General features: G+C 37.2%; 1 long non-coding RNA gene across 1 annotated transcript; it reads left to right on the top strand.

The window, feature by feature from the left end:
- The first annotated feature begins 12,187 nt into the window (after positions 1 to 12,187).
- LOC133736442 (uncharacterized) lies at positions 12,188 to 20,743 on the top strand. Its single transcript, XR_009859566.1, has 2 exons — positions 12,188 to 13,248; positions 14,893 to 20,743. It is a non-coding gene; the product is annotated as an uncharacterized LOC133736442 (long non-coding RNA).
- The last annotated feature ends 989 nt before the right edge of the window (positions 20,744 to 21,732 follow it).

Genomic DNA, 21,732 nt, shown 5'->3' with positions numbered 1-21,732 from the left:
TGATTAAAAAAATAAATACAGATATTTCTTCACTTTATTGGGGATATATCCTAAAATTCTTCGCTTTATCGGAGATATACCACAAATATCGTAGACCAGCGAGCGAAGAATTTTAGGATATATCCCCAATAAAGTGAAGAAATATCTGTATTAATTTTTTTAATCATATTTTACAAATATTTCTTCACTTTATTGGGGATATATCCTATTATTCTTCACTTTATAAACCTATTATATTTTATAGATATATTTTACAGATATATCCTAAAATTTTTCGCTTTATCGGAGATATATCACAAATATCGTAGACCAGCGAGCGGCTTTTTAACCACCTAGAGTATTTTTTTGTTTTTGTTTTTATAAACCTATTATAACTTGTGGTGTATAGGTTGAAGACAAAATTTAAAAAAAAAAAAAAAAAAACGAAGAAACACCTAGAGTATTTTTTTTGTTTTTATAAACCTATTATAACTTGTTTTTTTGAATAAACATCATCATAGAGATTTCATTAATAAATAAGGTCAGGCCAGAGCAGCCATTACATACCCTCCCGCTGCCATCTATAGACAGACAGAGAGTTGTGAAGATAACACGGTGGTACATAGGATAGGTCTACTCATTCGACATGTCTTGCTCACTTATTTGAGTAAGCCTATTCAACTATGAACTAGTCATGCATAGTAATAGGCTAGCTAACAAACTAACTAAAGAATGGGTATAGAAACCCCTTGGTTACTTTGGACCCACAAAATCCCGGCCCAAAATCCATTTGCAAAGCACTAGGCCCAAACAATGGCCCACCAAGGACAAAACCTAGCAGCCACCAAGCCATCATCGGAGTGGACGTCGGCCGGTCACCCATCCAGCAGTCGACCCCTACAGTCCAAGGCTGCCACGCCGCCGTCTTCGTCGCAATTACCGATATTGAACCTCGGATTTGAGCCCAGACACTGCACATTCACCTGACTCGCACTGATCTGGACACCCAGATCCAATTGTGCCTTCGAGCCCTTAGAAACCAGTCGCCGACAACCGCAACCCCGCTGTCAAACATTGGTAGCACATCCCGACCGGCCCTCATCATAGTCTCTGATGCGAACCAGTCAAAACTCGGTGCCCCGATATCAAAATCACCGTCGTCCTGTCCTCCTTCGAGATCGGGTTCGAGGCACCAGTTCAGCATGCCATGGTTCTTCAGCCGCCGCCAAGATTCGGGAGAGACGAAAGCCAGCTGCAACCAGAGGCGTTGAGATCGAAAGCAACCAACCCAGGGGGGCGGTCCAACCCTTGCTGAATTCAAGATACCATTGAAAGGTAAGGGTAGACTGAGAGGTCTTGAGAGAGATTGGCAGGAGCCGCTGTGTTCATCGCCGCATAGGAGCAGCGCTAGGATCAGCGCTATAGAGATCGCCGTTAGGGGAGGGCTAGGGTTTGCCATCCTTTGACGCTAATTTAGAGTGGAACTACAAAGTTGTCATTGGATACCTATTATAACTTGTGGTGTATAGGTTGAAGACAAAATTTAAAAATAATAATAATAATAATAATAATAAGTGAAGAAACAGAAAAAAAAAAAAAAAAAAAAAAAAAAACGAAGAAACAAGAAAAAAAAAGAGGAAAAATCAGATTTTTTTTTTTATAATTTGGAGCTCAAAATTACCATTTTACCCCTGAGTGGGGGCAACATAACAGATTTAACAGCCAATTTGGACGGAAGTCCAAAAATTGGACACGGCTGATGAATTTGGAGAGTAAAAGGGTGTTACTGATTAATTGAAACTCGAGGGACTAACATGATGACGACCCCTAACCTAAGGGGGGTAAACTGAAATTAGTCCAATTAAAAATGAGGCATTATGCCTTCACAACTGTTTTTGGAAAGTAAAATGAATAAAGCAGATCAGTAAAGATTGAGATCATCCATTAACTAAGCAAGTTCCTCGTTGCCATTGAAGTCTGCAATTGTAAGGTTGACGTCTAGGTCATGACCTCCTTCTTCCATATAGTGAGCCTCTTGTTCTTTAGACTCTCTATACCTCTTGTAATTGGCTGCTACTCTGTTGCTTGCTTGGCAGTTCTTGTACCAATGCCCAATGACTCCACACCTATAGCATGGTTCATTGTCAACTCTTTCCTTTTTTACAGAAGGATTCTTAGGTGCCTTTTGCACGTTGTTTCCATGACCCCCAAGTCCCTTTCCACGTGGTGCATTGTTACCACGTGGGTAGGGATCAGCACGTCCAAACCCCTTTGCATTTGAGTTCTTTCCACCTTTCATTTTTCCATAATTAGCCTCGGGAATTTTCTTTGTCCCAGTAGGCCTGACATTGTTATTCAAGAGAACCTCATTATGCCTCTCAGCCACTTGCAGTAGGCTAATCAACTTATTGAAGGTTGTGATTCTTTTGTTGTCATACTCCAGCCTATATTGGTTCGCTAGTATAAGCGCTGAAGTAGGAAAGGTGGAAAGAGTCTTGTAGATCATATCATCTTCTATGATTTCCCTTCCACAGAAATTGAGACGTGCCTTTAAGCGCAACATGTCCTTGTTGAAGTCATTGACCCCGTTATAGTCAAGCAAGCGGATTCCATTCCACTGAACGGCCAGTTCTGGGAGCAAAGTGTCATGAATGTTTCCAAAACGTCCCTTAAGGGCATTCCACAGTTGTTTGGGTGTCTTCAACTGAAGGTACTCCCAGCGTAGGCTAGGATCAATATGTCGCCTCAGAAATATTAAGGCATTTGCTTTCACCTTATTAGATGGTTCATCATCTTTGGGGTCGGTAATGGTGGCAGTGTAGTCTTTTGCCACAAAGGCAGTTTCCACATCAGAAACCCAACGATGGTACTCAAGTCCTTTTGAGTCCAAGATGTCAAATTCAGGTCGAGTTGGATCAGCCATTTACATAATCAAGAGAGAAGATATAAATTACGCAGTCATAAAGACATCCACGTAAATTATTTTCTAAAAATGTGAATTAGATTTCAAGACCAAGATTCATAATGGTCACATTTTTTCTTTCGATGCTATGTGAAAATGCTTTATCACAGTAAGTGTGTATGGATAATGCGCATGAATTTTCATTATCATGGCAAAACGGAATTTATGTGTTGCATTCTAAAATTAACCATAACACATGTAATAATAAATAAAACATAGCATATATAAAAATAAAGTACATGGCATGCTCAAAATTCACAAATATACACCAAAATATATGTTACACATAATAATAGCAAGAATATATCATGCATAAAATAAAATGTAAACAATAGCATAATACAAAGCATGCGTAGGCATAATTTATATAAGCGTAAATAAAATAAAAACATGCTCAAAATTTCATAATAAACCATAAACAATAAAATATATAATCATGCTTAAAGATAATTATATAAAACATAAATAACAAGGCATGCTTCAAATGATCAAAATTATCTAACTAAACATGCTCAATAACAAAATATAATAAAAGCATAAACAATAAAGTATAAAGCATGCTTAAAAATAGAAAAGATAAATAAAATTCATATGCTTGGTTAAAAAAATGAAATAAAGAAAACATACTTGATTTCGAGAAAATAAAACAATCCTAGTGCACGCGCGTGTTGATGCAGGCGTGCATAGCGATGTTTTTTTGCTTGCGAAAAACTGGGCCGCTTCCTCTTTTTTTCAGCAGTGGGCCTTGTTCTTTTTTCTTTTCTTTTCTTTTTCTTAGCCTGCGTTTTCTCTTTCTTTCTTTTTTCCTTTTCTGGGCCGCAGGGCCTATTTTTTTTCTTTGCTTTTTTTTTTTCTTTGGGCCGGGAGGGCCTGTTTCTTTTTTTTTTTTTTTTTTTCTTTCTGGGTTGCAGGGCCTCCTTTTTTTCTTTTTTGGACCGGCTCTTTACTTTGGGTTGGGTCTTTTTTTTTCTTTTGTTCTTCTTCTTTTTTTTTGGTTCTTTCTTTTCTCTCTGTCCTTTTTTCTTGCAGGGTTGCTGCTGTTGGGCAAGCAGGCCGAGGCTGGATCGGACGATGTGCGGCCGGAAGATCGATCTGGACGTCTGGCGGCGGTGGTGGGATCTATGCAGCAGGCCCAGGGCAGGGGCTGGGACCGGGCTGCGTCGGAGATGTGCTGCAGGGGAGCGACTGGAGTCGGCTCGGCGGTGCTTGGATCGGGTGAGGCTACGACGACGCAGTCGAACCGAGTGGATGACCCAGATAGGTTCTGGAAGCGGAACTGAGATGGAGATGAGGGGAAGAAGGCACCCAGCAGGCACGTGTGGGCTTGCTAGTCTGGTGAATTTGGCTGGTGTGGGCGGCGCAGGCGCTAGGTGAGGCTTCGTGGGTTGCAGCTAGGTTCGCGGCCGAGAATTTTTTTTTTTTTTTTAAGCTTGGGTTTTTTTCTCTTGGCTATTCGCTCTGAGCGTGCTGATAACGTGTAAAAGTAAATTGAGAATTGGAATTGGTTTACTCATTTCGTTTCATAGTCCCTTTATATAGGGAGAGAATTAGTGAATTACAACAGAAATATCAATTACAATGATGACATTAAATGCTGATTGATCTGTAATCGTGTTGATTGATGGTAATCACTGATTCCTTGATTCCCTCTCTGTCAGTCGCTTTGACGAAGACACATAATATGTTTTTCCTTTAACAAACAACAAATTGTTGAAGATATAGATTTAATTATTCAACAGTGTTTTGATAAAATTAAGGAGGTGTACTTAGCTTTTTAAATATTCAAAAAAGTGAATTGGAGGTTTAATAAGTATCAGAGGCCCAAATATCAAATTTGGAGGTCTAACTAGAACCATCTAACTCTTATAAGTTGTTCTCTAATACCCAATTAAGTTAAAAAAAAAAAATTTATTTTTGAGTTTATTTTGCTCTCACCCATTTGCGACAGACTCAGATCACCAGTCGTCGGCTGCCGAACTTCTCTGAAAACCTCGTCAGAGGTCCCCAAAGAGGTCGTCGGATATCTCATAAGTCACAAGATACTTTTATTGCCTCCCAATAAAATAAACTTTTATTGGGGGGAAATAAAAGTTTATTGGAGGGGGTAATAAAAATTTATTGGAAGGAAGAGGGACTAATCTCCCTAAACTTAGATAAATAAAACTTTGATTAAGGAAAAAGATGAGATTATATCAATTCAAAACTTTTTATTGGGGGGCAATAAAACTAATACATTTTTGGGTTTGGGGGGGGGGGGGGGGGGGGAACTAATCTCCCTAAAATTAAACAAATTTAAATTTTGATTAAGGAAAGAGATGGGGAGATCATCAATTCAAAACCTTTTATTGGGGGGTAATAAATTTTCTACTACTCAATTACTCTTTAGGGTTTAGGTACATAGAGTGCACATAACGTGCATTAGCTTCCTAAAAGGACATTATTGTAAAAGACAATGCTAAAACATAAATAATGGATCGACTAGGGCCAAAAAACCCCAGCCTAAAACTAAAAACCCAAATATGGCAGTCGGCAAAGGAAATCCACGCAGGACCCAACAAGCTGATCCGGCCTAATCCACCTGTCCATCTCATCCCTGCCGTACGACACAGTCAGGCAGAGCTCCGTACCGTCTGCCACCACGACCCGAGTCACCTTGATTCGCGCCGCCACAATCTCTCCCGTGCACGACCCAAACCACCACGGCCTCGCCGCCACGACCGACGCCAGCCTAGAGAACAACCAAATCCCGATCACAGATCTTAGCACCACACACCACCGACAAGAAAACCCGTGGCGCCGTCGATCCAAAACCCCGCATCAGGGATCGATCTCCCTCCCTGGTTGCACGACCACCAGCTCACCCTAGCCCAGTCGATACCAGCCGCCAAACCCAGCGCAGCACCCCTTCGACGGAGACCCACAGCCAATAGAATACCCGTCCAGCAGCAGATCCCAAGATGTCAGCACAGCCCGGAGGCCAGCCTCAACGCCCGGGTGCCACCGGACGAGCATGAAACTCGCAGTCGGAAAAAGCCGACCTTTAGGGTTTAGAGAGAAGTCGAGAGAAGCCTGCGGATTGTTGATGTGTTGTACTACTACTTGATTACTCTTTTGACTTGTATAACAAATATGGATATATAACCAAACCTGCAATATTTGATCCAAAAAAAAAATTGATCTAAGCACCTAGAAAATGCACAGCAACTGTGATACCGATTTCGTTTCACAACGCTTTTGAGAGAGAGAGAGAAAGAGTGTGTGTGTGTAAAAATGGTGCTGGAAATCACTGTCAAGTTCATGAAGCCGGAGTCGCGAACCGCTGAGGTCGAACTCGACGTAGGCCTAAAGCCCTACTACAAAGCGTAGTCCATGACCTCTACAGCATCCACGTGGACTCCACGCAGATCCTCACCGCCTCCACCCACCTCCAACAGCAAGCCACTAAACTCTAACCCAGAGTTCAGGCTGGATTCCATCTTCTTCGTCGATCTGAATGAGCTCTCAATTTGAGGACAATTTGGGGGGGGGGGGGGGGGGGGGAGAGAGATATCGAGGTGAGAGTGAGAGGAGGGATGGCCCAGCCTCGCACTAGATTTTTTTTTTTTTTTTAGAATCATGTCAACGGAATTATACATAAAGACCTACCTACGTGGGGCTGACAAAAAAACCATTATCTAAACAATTCAACCTTTTTACGGAACAATGAAGTGTATCCAAAAACTATTCAACAACACCCATGAGTAATCAAAAGGGTATAGGTGAAGTGAAAATCTTTTGCAGCATATCTCAAAGCTGAGAACTCACTGACTCCTTTCCCAAAAGGAAAGAAATCAATGAGATATCAGAAATTAAAAGAAAAGAATAGAAATCATGTCCAAAAAAGGACCCGAACAAACTAAAGCCTAGCCCAAGGTCCAAAACCCTAAGGTTTGAAACCCAGACCCAGGTCCAATTGAGATTGCTGAGGACACCCACGAAATTGCCGCCACCAACCTCTCGTCCACCAGCAACCAAGTCACCACCCCCATCTATCCAGCCTGGTGGGCTGAGGCGAAAAGGCTTTCAGCCACTACCAACAAAGACGCCTTCACTGTCGTCTTTGATGTGACCTCCATCACCATCAAATCCCACCACCGCAAAGATCGCGCCATCAACAGCAGCCTGATCTCTGACCTCGATCTCGCTCACACCCCAACCAGGATCTCTTGATCCCTAACCCTGATAGCGATCGCCTAGCCTCCACCTATTGCCTCCACAATCCGATCAAATGACATCCTGAAGTTAGGAGCAGAAACCACTCCCTCCACTTGTTCCCTCACAGCCGGCGATAAGACAATGTCAATGCCACCACAGAACATCACAGAGAAAAGAAAAAGGAAAACCATTCCCCACGATTGAGGACCACGCCATCGAATGATGTCATCGCCTAATAAAAAGCCAGGGAGAGGAAGCAAAGCACCTCCACCAGCCAAGTTTGCCGTGCCGCCGCCAAGAAAACCTAGCTCAGCCCACATCCTCTCTAAAGAGTTTTTTAAACCTTTTAAATAGACAAAGCTGAAAGATGCTTGATGTAGAAGTTGAAACTTCTCATGTCAATTTATTAAAGCTAGACTCCCACTAGAATGTATATTTTTATATTGATTTTTGTTGTACTTTTTTTTTTTTTTTGAGTAAAAAGCATTATAGAGATTTTCATAATATGAAGATAAGGCCAGAATGACCGTTACATATCATTCCGCTACCATCTACAGATAGATAAGAAGTTGTAGTGAAAAACCACCACAGTGATACATAGGATAAGACCATTCATTTGACAAGTCATGCTCACTTATTTAAAGCAAGCCTACACACTATGAAATAGCATAGTAAATAAGCAGGCCTAAAGGTAAAACTCATAGTTGCACAAAAGAGTGCCTAGCTACCTAAAAACAATAGAAAATAGTAAGAAAGTAAAAAAATAATAAATAGGAGCACTAAAGAATAGCCCAACCCAAGGCCTAACAGATAGGCCCAATCCCATCCATATCTTCACAGCCTGCCTCCACGTCGCACACTCATAACTCCATAAGATGTCCTGCCACAACCCGCCGAAAATGTCACCACCATCCAGCTTCAAGAAAACAAAACCTCCATCGAGCACCACCACCCAGAGGACGAGGACTACCAAGCAACGAAATAGGAACAAGTCTCAGCTTCCATGCCGCCTCAACAAAGGTTTCCGCATAGCCACAGTAGCCTGGATGCAAAATTCAATCGTCGCCACCCATGCCTTTCCTGAAAACAGCGCATACGACATACCATAGAGCTGCCTCGATCTGAATAGGCCTAAACCACTATTGTTAAAAAACTCAAGGAGAGCAATCCCATAAGCCCAATCGTTGCCCGTCCGGCAGCATCACAACTATGGTGAGGCGATGCCTGAATGCATCCGAACGAGAGGGTTTTGGTATAACGTCGCCCTATTGTATTTTTCTAATTATTAGTGAAACCATGTGTGATGGCCCACTAAGTTCCGTCCATAAAAAAAAAAAAACATTTAATTATCAATTTTACTACATATTTATAATTAGATAATGATGAAAATATAGTTTAGCGCCCCATTAATTACTCATCCATATTAAATATTTAAATGTACAATCTTAGAGAGGCCGCATTGTAAATAGATTTATTATAAGTTAGTTTAGTCTATGTAAAACTTTCATTCAAATATGTGATTTTATAAAGCGTTATTATTACAAATGGTACCTGAACTTATCCTCCATCTTATCAATGGTACTTGAACTTCAATTTTGATCACAACTAGTACTTGAACTTTTCAATTTCATTTTAAATGGTACCTATTACTAACTTCCGTTAATCTTTAGTTAAAAACTGACATGTGCCTAGCATGTGACTCATTTTCTATGGATAAATTTGTAAAATTACCTTCTTCTTTTTTGTAATGTCACTTTTTTTTCACTTATATTGTGGCTATAAAAAATGAGACTATCAAAAAGAAAAACTTTCACGTTCAATTAAAAATATAATTGACAGAATAAAAAAAAGAATTACAAAAGCTTTGATAATCTTTTGATTTTAAATGTTTTATAGCTTTATTTGACATGTTTTATCTGTATCTATAAAATAAATTAAATTAAGTTATGATGAGATTTTTTTTTAATTTTTTTTTCATAAGTGGGTAGAGATAATTTTAATTTCTATTTTTAATTGAACTTATATTTTTATTAACATATTAATTGAATAAAATATTATTTAAGCTTTTTTTTAATAAATAAAATTATATAAATGGGTATTTTCGTCAAACTACTATTGAATATAGGTCATGTGCTTTGCACATGTCAGTTTTTAACTGAAGTTAGTGATATGTTCTATTTAAAATGAAATCGAAAAGTTCAGATACTGGTTGTGATCAAAATTGCAGTTCAAGTACCATCCATAGGTACCATTGGTGATAATAACCATTTTATAAATATAGTTAATGTGATATATTTACTTGGAACTAAAATTTTCACAGAAATCAAAACTTTCTCTGAAATTTCTGTAATCAAAATTTGAATACTTGATTCCAGGTACTTTTGAGTATCACTAACAATTAGGCCCCGTTTGGCTGGTAGAAATGTCAAAATAGGAAAATGATTTATTTTCCTTTTCAGACTGATATGGAATGAAATAGGTTTTGGTATTTCCATGTAAGTGTTTGTAACATTACTGGAAATTAAATTCTGGAATTAATTTTCCATTCCTATTATAAAATTGTAATTTTCATTTATACCCTTTTATTAATTAAAGTACAAATATGACATTAACTTATAAGGAATATTGGCTGGGGAATATAAATTTTTAGAGGGATAATTTAGGTAATTTTGCCTTTGACAGTGGGAAATGGAATTAGAATATCACCCTTGACTAGGTAATTCCGTAATTCTATTCAGGCTTTGTGAGGGAGTCAATTTCCAGTCAGATCTCATTTTTTATTTCCTTTCTAATCTCTAATTACAACCAAATGACACCTTTAAATGGAAAATTGTCCATATCATGATTTCCTGCCAACCAAACGGGGCCTTAGTGAGTAATAACTAATAAGTCTACTGATATGAAATTGTCAGATGACTTCGGAATTTGCACAATATTGTTTGCATATAATGTTACCACAACATATTATATCGTCTTAACCCAAACAAATCACAAACTGTATTGTCCTATTTCATTGTTGGATTTTATGGTCGAGATATATCTTTGTGTACGAGGTCGTTTGTTATAGATGTGTTTCCTGTCCTTCTGTAACTAATGCAAGTTCAGGGTATGTCTGACTTGCTTTCTATAACCCTTTCTTTATTCCAATAAGTTCGCATAAAGACAAAGAGCTAACATTTACCTCGCTTTAAAAAAAAAAAAAATATAGGCAAACAACTAATGAATTCATTTTTTTTTTTTGGGCAAATTGGAAACCCAACCAACCAATGAATTAATTAACCTTGCAAAGGCAAATAAAGATATTTGTTTTCCCAAAAAAAAAAAAAAAGAGTAGGATTTTTCATTCCATTTAAAACCTATTTGAATTGGAAAATGCCATGTATCATACTTGTTTTCTCGACCTATGATATACGAGAGATTCTTAGTTTCTTACATAGGGCAAACGTATCACGTGGCCCCAGGGTTGTCCAATCAAAATCTAGAAAATTTTAAGTCTGTTATGAAATTATTAAAATACTCAAAATACCCTCCTCCATATTCATTGATTGGTCAACCATACCAAACATGCACGTGGTACGTTTGTCCTACATAAGAATCTCTCATGATATACACCATGTACGGTAGGTGGGATTGAATATTTGAACCTATCTGGGTTGATATACATCTTAAGAAAACAATGTTATAGAACTTTAATGTGAGAGTGCCACGTAAGGTGTTAAACGAGGTATAAATACAAGCTAGGGCTGTCCGCAGTGTTCATTTACAAACTCATATTGTGCCGCACCGGAGATAAATAGCATTGACGTAGCAGTAGTGAATTCAAACTCATCTTGTTCCCCAATCTCGTACCTCCTAATCGTGTGTGACCATGTAAGTAGTCAAATCTGTTCTTCTAATTAAACCAAAATAAAATAAAATGATCTGTTATTCCAGAATAATTTTCTCTTTGGTTTAGGTTGCAATTGGAATATTAGTTTTTGTGACCTTGAATCTTTTCTATCAAGTCAAATCATTCGGCGACTGTTTGTATACTTGTAGTATTGTAAACTCAATGGATGAATTTTCTTCTGGTTAGTAGTATATAGTTTGCAAATTTTACCTGTCATTCAGAGGGGGTTTGTGACTTCGTAACTTCGTTGGTAATTAAACTTTCATGACAAGAATATATACTATAAAATATATTATTTGGTTGCAACGAAACTGCATGTGACATTAGTTATAAAATTCAGTCTGTGAGTTGTGACTTATTGGTCAATCGGAATAATCGCATCATAAAGGTCACAAATATTGAATGGGAAAAAAATTGTCGTTTTTACAAAAAAAAAAAAACAAAAACAAAAAAAGCTAGGAAAATCTGCGATGAAAATATGAAATGTATTGTTTCTATGTGTACTTTTTGGAGTGAGAAACTGAGAATTGAGAAACTACCGATTTATGTATTATATGAAGATAGTCAAGAAGCAAGAAATTTTCTTTTCCAATTTTAATTGTTGCTGCTAAAATTAATGGAATTTATCTGCTTATAATTGTATTTTGAGTTCTTTCAGCAGCAGATAGCAATATGGCTGGCCAAATTTCTTCAAGGAATGAACTGGCTATGGAACTTACCTGTATGAAAAAGAATTTCCCTCTAGTGCCCTTTTAAAAAAAAATTGGTTCTAATAAACTGAACCCAAGCTTTTTCTTTCTTTATGTCTAGGGCTTAGACAGAGGAAAGTACGATTGCAAGCTCAATATGCTGCTCAAATTTCTAAACTAGCTGCTCTCGAGGTAAATCAATATTGACCCCTTAATGACTTAGCAAATAGGGATTGAAAACTATCTATTTTAATTATAATCATTGTTAATAGCGCTGTGCAAGTGCAAATGAATCGATGCCAATCATAATTAATATTTTTTGTGCAGAGAGAGGAATATATCCTCAAAGATTTAAACATCAAATTAAAAGAACACGAGAACGATTTGCAAGTACAGATCAAACTGGAAGATGGTAAGGGATATTCTTTCCTCGTCTGTAATATGGTGTCGAGAAACCTTGCATATAGTTGATAGGAGCATTTTAAAGTGGTATTTTAATAGTTAATTCCTCACATTTTGCTTAGTTAATTCCTTAACGAATCGATTTTTAACTCAATTTCTATTTTCTTAGGTACATTGGAGTAAATGATGGTGAAATGAGCATTAGGTCCACACTTACCTATAAATGGTGGAGAAAAATGGAAATGTACTAAGATGTCAATTTTACACATTTTCCTACTCCGGCTAGGAAAAACCAAGCCAAGCAAGGAAGAAGGAGCGGCCGCCGGACCAAATGAACTTCAAATGAGCTGAAACTTTCCAGATCCATTCTAGACATCCTAAGGATCGTTTCTTATGAAGAGTGCCAGAGCTAGAATTGAGCGGAAGGCCTTCAAACAGTCAGCCCAATTTCCTGCAGAAGCAAAACTGGAAAACTGGACCTGTAAGAGGTCCAGCAGCATTTTCGGCCCAACCACATGGAATAAAAATATGAAATTTTACCAGGGTGATCTACACTCATAATGGAACATTTTTTATGAAGAGGTCATAGTGAAATTGGGAATGCTTGTTGGAGAAATAATTGAAGGAATAAAGGGGCAGAAACTGATCTAAAAACAGCTCAACACCACATGTTCATGTTTCCTACCCACATGAAGAAAGCTAGATGCTTTTCTCTTTTTCCTTGGATATATTTTTCTGCTCCAATAGATCATCATCACTTCCATACTTCTACACCTTCATGCCTTGCTTTCATTTCATCATTACTCCATCTTTTCCATATTTTACAAACCACTTTCATTATTTTTCTTCCATTTATCATTTCACTCTTCTTTTTCTTCCCTATATAAACACCTTCTCCTCTCACTCTAAACACATTCCTTCATCCATTTCATCTTCTTTGTCTCTCCATTTCCATTCCATTTTTCTCTCCATTCTCTAGTTGCAAAATTCTGCGTTTTCAAGTAAGAAGAAGAAGAAGAAGAAGGAGCCGGGAATATCATATCCTCCATCGTCCACCTTGAAGGCTTGCTTCCAAGATTCAAGATTTCAACGTTTCAAGCACTCCATCTCCATCTCCATCTCCAACTCACGGTGTAATTCATTCTTTTTCCTTATTTAATTTCGTAGGAATTTGTTTCTAGTTAACAATAACATTAAGGGCAAAGTTTAAGCCCAATTTCTATGTTTGAATAAAAATTGTGATTTCTTTATGTTGATTTTTATGTTGCTTATGTGAGATTGCTTAATTGATTTTGGATTATGGAAAACTTTTATATGTATGTGTTCTTTGATGGCCAACTTAGGATATATGCATGTAATTGGTGCTAGATTTAAGTAGTAAAGGCTTTGGACAAAAGTCGAAATCAATTAAGGAGGATTGCAAATAGATGGACTTTTTCATACTAGGTTGTGCACTTTGGTTGACATCCTTTCTTTGTTCTTCATGCATTGAATGTGTTCTTGATTAGCTAGCTTTCTAGACTATGATTGCATGTTCAATAGGTTTAATTTAGGTGCTTTCACTTAGATTAAATATTCAAGGAAAGTAAAATATGGGAAATCATTTGCTTCGAATGTTTCACATGGTCAACTTATTTCTCATGACATAGATAATCAACTATAGGAATTGTAATTGGATTTCATTCATATGATTGTAGTTTTGATCTTTGTTTCTTGTGTTCCACCCTTGTATATGTGTTTTTACACTTTCTTTATTTCATTTAATTTTAATTCCAATTCTATAATCTCAAAACCCCCCTTTTTATATTAACTTGTATATATTTTTATTCTTTATTTTATTTTTGTACATAATACTTTTTACTTTATTATTTTAATTCTTTATTTGTTTTTTTTGACAATGACAGGTGTACCCTCAATCCCCGGAATAGAACGATCCCTATTTGCTTATACTACTAACGATGTTTTCAGGGTTAAATTATGCGCTTGCTTTGAGCGTATCAATTTTTGGCGCCGTTGCCGGGGATTGAAAAATCACTTGTTTTTGTTTATAATTGTTGTATATAAACTGTTTGATACTTAGTTTAAATTAACTAGGTTGTTTTTTTTATTGTTGAATACGAGTTTAATTGTGAGTTGTAAATTAAAGAAGGAATAGGTGAAGTCGTGTTTATTAATATTGGCCTAAACCCCTTATTGGTACCTAGTTCAGGTCCCTTAAGGTTGAGGGCGGCCTTTATTAACATTCATTGAACTGTCTAACACACTTAGGACCTTTTACATCCTAGTAAGAATATCCTATGTGAGATGGTGTCTAGGAAGGGGACAACGTTCATGACGGGTTTTTGAATCCAGAAGTGCTTACAAATGGGCCTAGCTCATGCCAAAATGGATTTTTCCTCTCGTGTTCACCCTCCCCTACCTGGCCATTTCAGTAAGGTTGCCCAACGGATGTAGGAGGGACTTTGTGTCTAGGCGACTATACTTGGGCCGCATGTCCACTTGATTTACCGCTTGGAATTAGATTTGATATCAATAATATTTATGACAAAAGAAAATGTAACAAAATGTTGTGATGCACTAAGGTAAAAAAAAAAAAAAAAAAAAAACATTTGTGTAAATATTTTTCATGTTTTTTTTTTTACTCACTTGTGTACTTAACTTGTGTCTTATGTACAATATACTTGTTAATTATACTTGTAGTTTGTAATTCATAGTTACTTGTTTTTTTTTTTTGTATTTCTTTGTTAATATTAAGTTACTAACTTTATTTAATGTAGGTACCGTCTGGCTGCAAGACGTAAAATACAAGCGCTGCTTGGGAGGCAACCCAATTCAGAATATAATCAGATTTGCTTTCTCTTCCCCTTTTACTCCTCCATTTTCTTTTTGTTTTAGTAGTTATTTTCGTAAATTCCATCCCTATATGCTTACTTATTTCATTGCATGCTTTTAATTGATTACATTGAGGATAATGCAATATTTAAGTGTGGGGGAAGGGATTTATATTTTTGTCTTTCATTTTGAATCCTATAAATATTTTTGTCTTTCATTTTGTGTCCTATAAATATTTTTGAGTCCTATATTTTTTAATAATAATAAAAAAAAATAAAAAAAAAAAAAAAATAAAAATAAAATAAAATGCATTCATTCAGTCTTATTAAATTCAGCTTTTTACAAAAAAATAATAATAATAATAAAAAAAAAATTTAAAAAAAATAATAATAATAAAAAAAAAAAAAAAAATGCATTCATTCAGTCTTATTAATTTCAGCTATTTACAAAAAAAAAAAAAAAAAAAAAAAAAAAAAAAATAATAATAATAATAATAATAATAATAAAATAATAATAATAATAATAATAATAATAATAATACTCTATACTAAGCCATGTCTGCATCTCTGTAGGAGTTGAGGCTGAGCTCAAGGGAAATGTGAGAGCCACCGCCATAACCGCTACCTCTCTCGGAAGTAGTCTTCATGATGCCCAAGATGTCCTCACCATGCATGGGGAACAATGGAAGGGTTTCAATCTCCTGGTGATCTCCTCCTCGTTGTTGCAGGGATGTTTGTCCTCCTGTTGTGCCAAAAGAGTTGTACTGGTATTAGTGTTGAAGTGTGAGGAAGAATATGAAACAAAATTTAAATCAAGAAATCCTTCATTACCAGTAGAATCAGTGGAACCAAAGTTGAGATTAATGGATCTACCATCATCAGTAGAACTAGTGGACCCAAAATTGATGTCAATGGATCCACCAGCTGGCCCAAAATTGATGTCGATGGATCCACCAGCACCAGTAGAACCAGCTGGCCCAAAATTGAGATCAATGGATCCACCAGTACCAGGAGAACTAGTTCCCATGGGCACTTGAGCAGCCTGATTGCACCTCTTCATCTGCTTCTCTCGAGCCCTGACATTCTGGAACCAAAAATAAATGTTCTTGCCCTCAACATGTCCATACTGGTTCAGCTGGAGACAGATCTCGTGAATATGCTCTGTGGTTGGGCGCTTAACTCCCTTGTCGTAGTAAAGATCCTTGAGGATCCTTATTTGATCTGGAGTAGGAACCCACCTGGCACGGCTTCGCCAGAAATCTGTGTTGGCACTACTCCCGGCTGCTTGGTTGTTTCCTCCATCCTCGATTTGTTGCTGGGTTTGTAGCTCCATCAGTTGCAGAGTTCGTGGTTCCATGGTGATGGGTTGAGGGGATGTGAAGATCGAAGAGTAAAGTTGTCAAGTGTTTGAAGGAGTTGTTGTTAAAGGGATTAAGGATGATGATGGTGTGTTGGAGATCTGAAAGTTCAGAGGAAAGATGAGATTGAATCAACTAGATGGGAGAGAAGATCAGAAGAGAAGGATTGAATCGAAGAAGAAATATTTTGAGTTTTGAAAGAAGAGGAAAAGCTGAAGAGTTGGGAGAGAGGGGCTGGAACTCAGGAGAGATTTTCGTTCCTTTGGAGTGAACAGTTGCGCCCTCAGAATGCACCTATTTATAGAGCGAGGTGAGCAGATCTCCACCGTTGGATGGACGATTCCTGTGATTCATTCTACGCGTTGGATTAAAGTCGCCCTGAAACCCGGAAAAGTTGTTGGCGCGTGGAGAGCGTGTAAGGGGACCGAGGGAATCTCGAGGCGCTGTGGCAGACAGCTGTAGCCGAAAGCAGATTTGACTGCCGTAAATCACGGAAGGGATAAGCCGTGACACAAGTGGGCCGTACTTGGGCCTGTCTCGGATCAAGGCATCACTGTAGCTGTGGGTGGAGGCCTGATGGGCCGAGTTTCAGAAACAGTTTTGGATGAGTTGGGCCGGATTTCTGTAACAGTTTTGGATACGTTGGGCTGGGTTTCTGCAACAGTCTTGGATGTTTTGTGCCGAATTGTTGAAACAGTTGGTTTAAATAAAAGGATTGGTATGGATAATAACGTGAGCAGCCGTGCTCGAGTGGTTGAGTGTAAAGTTCGTGTACAAGAGGTCTGAGGTTCGAACCTCGCCTCTCGTTTATTTTTATTATGTTCGTTTATGACATAATAAGTATAAAATTTGTACACATTATATTAAGCACAGCTTGTGCTCCAGTGGTTGGGGACAAAGGTTTCGTGCAGCAAGTTAAGGTTTCGAACCTTGCCTCCCCCGTTTTTTTTTATTTATGTCACTCCATCAGAACCCTCCTCCGAAGGCTGAAACCAGCAAGAAGGCTGCCACTCGCCCGCATACCGCTCCTCCAAAGGAGTAAATGGAGGTACAAGTCTAGGCTGAAAGACTTTAAACATTAAGCGCTGCATGGGAGGCAACCCATTTCAACCGTAGCTGTGGAGGAGCCATCAACGCAGATTTGCTCTCTTAAACTCTATCTCCTCTATTACTATTTTCTGATTGTATCTTTGTTATTTGCGTCTTTAGTTTTTGTTTTTAGGCTTTCTTGAGTTAATCATTCCATTCACATGATAATTGTTCATTGCATGCTCTAACTTGTTTAACATTGAGGACAATGTATGATTTAAGTGTGGGGGGAAGGATTAATGCTTGTAGTTAGTTTTTGTCATAAAAAGAAAAAAAAAAAAAAAAAAAATCGAAAAATGTCAGAAAAATAAAAAATTTTCGTTGCTTTTGTTTTTGTTTTGAGTCTTAGGATGCCTTTCAACTGTCTGGGATGATTCTATATCTCTGAAATCATGACTAAAAGAGGATCACAACATTGAGATGATTTTAACATGGTATTCTTTGGTTAATTGAGATATATGAAAAATGTATGCACTTGTAGTGGATATGGATTGCATGACCTTGGTACAGAATATGAGCATGTTAAGATGAGTTGTGATTCATAAAATCTATGTGAGATAATTGAACCATGTCCCTTTTTCTTGGAGTGAAATGAAAAATATATTCTTAATTTCTTGGCGATGTTTTGATGATCTCATTATTCTTTCATCTTGATTGACTGCTTGCCATAGATTAAGTTTAATTGACTAGAGAATGCTAGAATTCGCTCTTGTGCTTGTTGAGACGTGATATCAATACATGGCCCTGATTCTGGAAGGGATAGAGGTTCTCTAGGAATTACCACCATTGCCAAATAAACTTGTGTCCCCATTTGTGCCCGTCGTGGGACCCCCCTAGATAAGCCCCTTTGAGCCTACTTTGAGCCTTTTCGTTCATCACCCTTAAAATCCTTAACCATGAAGCTTAGTATAGTTACAACCCTACCCTTTGTTCTAAGGACTTAGTGGAGCTATCTTTTGAGACATACTACATGGGTTTGGTGCTAAGGATGAAGATTGAGAAGAGGTGAAAGTTCAAGTGTGGGGATAGACTTGTCCATAAAGAAAAAGATATGTTGAAGCCGTGAAAAATGAAAAGAAAAGAGAAAAATTGTGTACGGCTAAAAAGAAAAAGAAAAAAAATATATATATATGTTTATGGACTTTCATCCCCCATACTTAGTGATTTTGGAGTTTGCTTTGAATTGAAGGCCCACTACAGAAAAATTTGGCCTTTGTCCATTTCACTAGAGTTCAAGGGAAGTTTATATTGAAGATTGGGCCCAACATGAAGACATTTGGCCCTCTTATATTACCTCTATGGGGAAGTGACGTTTTTGCAATGTCTTGGTGAAATATTTCGAGATCTCTACATTCATATGAGCTCTACTAGGTTTTTAGGACACTTTGATAATCCTTACCTTTCATTTCTTTAAACCTTGAGCCTTAGCCCCATTACAACCTTTGAGAGGACCTTCTTGATCCTTAAGATGGGACAGCCTTTGATGTGGAGATGAGTTACAAGAGTTGAACCTATGGCTTGGGTCCATTCGTGCAAGTAGTTGATATCCTTCATGAGATCTTTTGAAAAAAAAAAAAAATATATTCACAAAGTGCTTTTCGTTTCTTATATATGTGAGATATTTGACTGCCTTAAAATATGTTCTCTCACATATAAATGAGTGATTATAAGCTTTTAAGCATTGCCTTGATCTGAGAGAAGAAAAAGTGGATATACCTTGTGAGGATATGAATCATACTTGTCTGAAGCATGCTAAGCTAAACCCCAATCACCATTATTACAACCAAGTCCTACTTGTGTATGTGTGGATCATATGTTTTAATTAACTCTCGAATGCTTAACATTGATTCTTGGTTGAGTGCTAATCTTGGTGTTGTGAAAGTAAGAGATTTCTGAGACAATATGTTAAAGGGCAATAGAGGTCTTTGTGATGTCAACATCTTGGTCTTTGTCTTTGAATTTACTCTTTTATGTGTGACGTTTTTTTTTTTTTCTTTGTGTTTTGCTTTGTGTTTTACGTTTTTGGTTTCTTTGAGTCTTTGTGTTTTTGTTTCCATACTTAGTCGTTTTTTTTTCGTTGGTTTCTTTGTTTTGTGTCATAGTCTTTTTGGTTTGTTAGTTTTTGATTTTGCTAAGGGACTAGCAAAAGCTAAGTGTGGGGGAATTTGATAGGAGCATTTTAAAGTGGTATTTTAATAGTTAATTCCTCACATTTTGCTTAGTTAATTCCTTAACGAATCGATTTTTAACTCAATTTCTATTTTCTTAGGTACATTGGAGTAAATGATGGTGAAATGAGCATTAGGTCCACACTTACCTATAAATGGTGGAGAAAAATGGAAATGTACTAAGATGTCAATTTTACACATTTTCCTACTCCGGCTAGGAAAAACCAAGCCAAGCAAGGAAGAAGGAGCGGCCGCCGGACCAAATGAACTTCAAATGAGCTGAAACTTTCCAGATCCATTCTAGACATCCTAAGGATCGTTTCTTATGAAGAGTGCCAGAGCTAGAATTGAGCGGAAGGCCTTCAAACAGTCAGCCCAATTTCCTGCAGAAGCAAAACTGGAAAACTGGACCTGTAAGAGGTCCAGCAGCATTTTCGGCCCAACCACATGGAATAAAAATATGAAATTTTACCAGGGTGATCTACACTCATAATGGAACATTTTTTATGAAGAGGTCATAGTGAAATTGGGAATGCTTGTTGGAGAAATAATTGAAGGAATAAAGGGGCAGAAACTGATCTAAAAACAGCTCAACACCACATGTTCATGTTTCCTACCCACATGAAGAAAGCTAGATGCTTTTCTCTTTTTCCTTGGATATATTTTTCTGCTCCAATAGATCATCATCACTTCCATACTTCTACACCTTCATGCCTTGCTTTCATTTCATCATTACTCCATCTTTTCCATATTTTACAAACCACTTTCATTATTTTTCTTCCATTTATCATTTCACTCTTCTTTTTCTTCCCTATATAAACACCTTCTCCTCTCACTCTAAACACATTCCTTCATCCATTTCATCTTCTTTGTCTCTCCATTTCCATTCCATTTTTCTCTCCATTCTCTAGTTGCAAAATTCTGCGTTTTCAAGTAAGAAGAAGAAGAAGAAGAAGGAGCCGGGAATATCATATCCTCCATCGTCCACCTTGAAGGCTTGCTTCCAAGATTCAAGATTTCAACGTTTCAAGCACTCCATCTCCATCTCCATCTCCAACTCACGGTGTAATTCATTCTTTTTCCTTATTTAATTTCGTAGGAATTTGTTTCTAGTTAACAATAACATTAAGGGCAAAGTTTAAGCCCAATTTCTATGTTTGAATAAAAATTGTGATTTCTTTATGTTGATTTTTATGTTGCTTATGTGAGATTGCTTAATTGATTTTGGATTATGGAAAACTTTTATATGTATGTGTTCTTTGATGGCCAACTTAGGATATATGCATGTAATTGGTGCTAGATTTAAGTAGTAAAGGCTTTGGACAAAAGTCGAAATCAATTAAGGAGGATTGCAAATAGATGGACTTTTTCATACTAGGTTGTGCACTTTGGTTGACATCCTTTCTTTGTTCTTCATGCATTGAATGTGTTCTTGATTAGCTAGCTTTCTAGACTATGATTGCATGTTCAATAGGTTTAATTTAGGTGCTTTCACTTAGATTAAATATTCAAGGAAAGTAAAATATGGGAAATCATTTGCTTCGAATGTTTCACATGGTCAACTTATTTCTCATGACATAGATAATCAACTATAGGAATTGTAATTGGATTTCATTCATATGATTGTAGTTTTGATCTTTGTTTCTTGTGTTCCACCCTTGTATATGTGTTTTTACACTTTCTTTATTTCATTTAATTTTAATTCCAATTCTATAATCTCAAAACCCCCCTTTTTATATTAACTTGTATATATTTTTATTCTTTATTTTATTTTTGTACATAATACTTTTTACTTTATTATTTTAATTCTTTATTTGTTTTTTTTGACAATGACAGATGTACCCTCAATCCCCGGAATAGAACGATCCCTATTTGCTTATACTACTAACGATGTTTTCAGGGTTAAATTATGCGCTTGCTTTGAGCGTATCAATAGTTGATAACAAATTATCTACAATGAACATACTAATGCTTTATGTTTCTATGGTAGCCTTGATTGAAGAAACCAAAAAGGAGCACAAGTTATTGATGAATATATTGAGTGGGAAAGAGTTTGCACATGATACGACCAGTTCAACTTGAGCAAGATCGAAGGGTCTACAGTATGCAGCAGGCTTAATAAGTGATGTTATTTTCACCAAATAATTATCCAGCAAACATCTGTTACAACA

This window comes from Rosa rugosa, chromosome 3 (genome assembly GCF_958449725.1).
Source record: "Rosa rugosa chromosome 3, drRosRugo1.1, whole genome shotgun sequence".
Classification (NCBI taxonomy): Eukaryota; Viridiplantae; Streptophyta; class Magnoliopsida; order Rosales; family Rosaceae; genus Rosa; species Rosa rugosa.
This window is presented reverse-complemented; position numbering and strand designations above follow the sequence as displayed.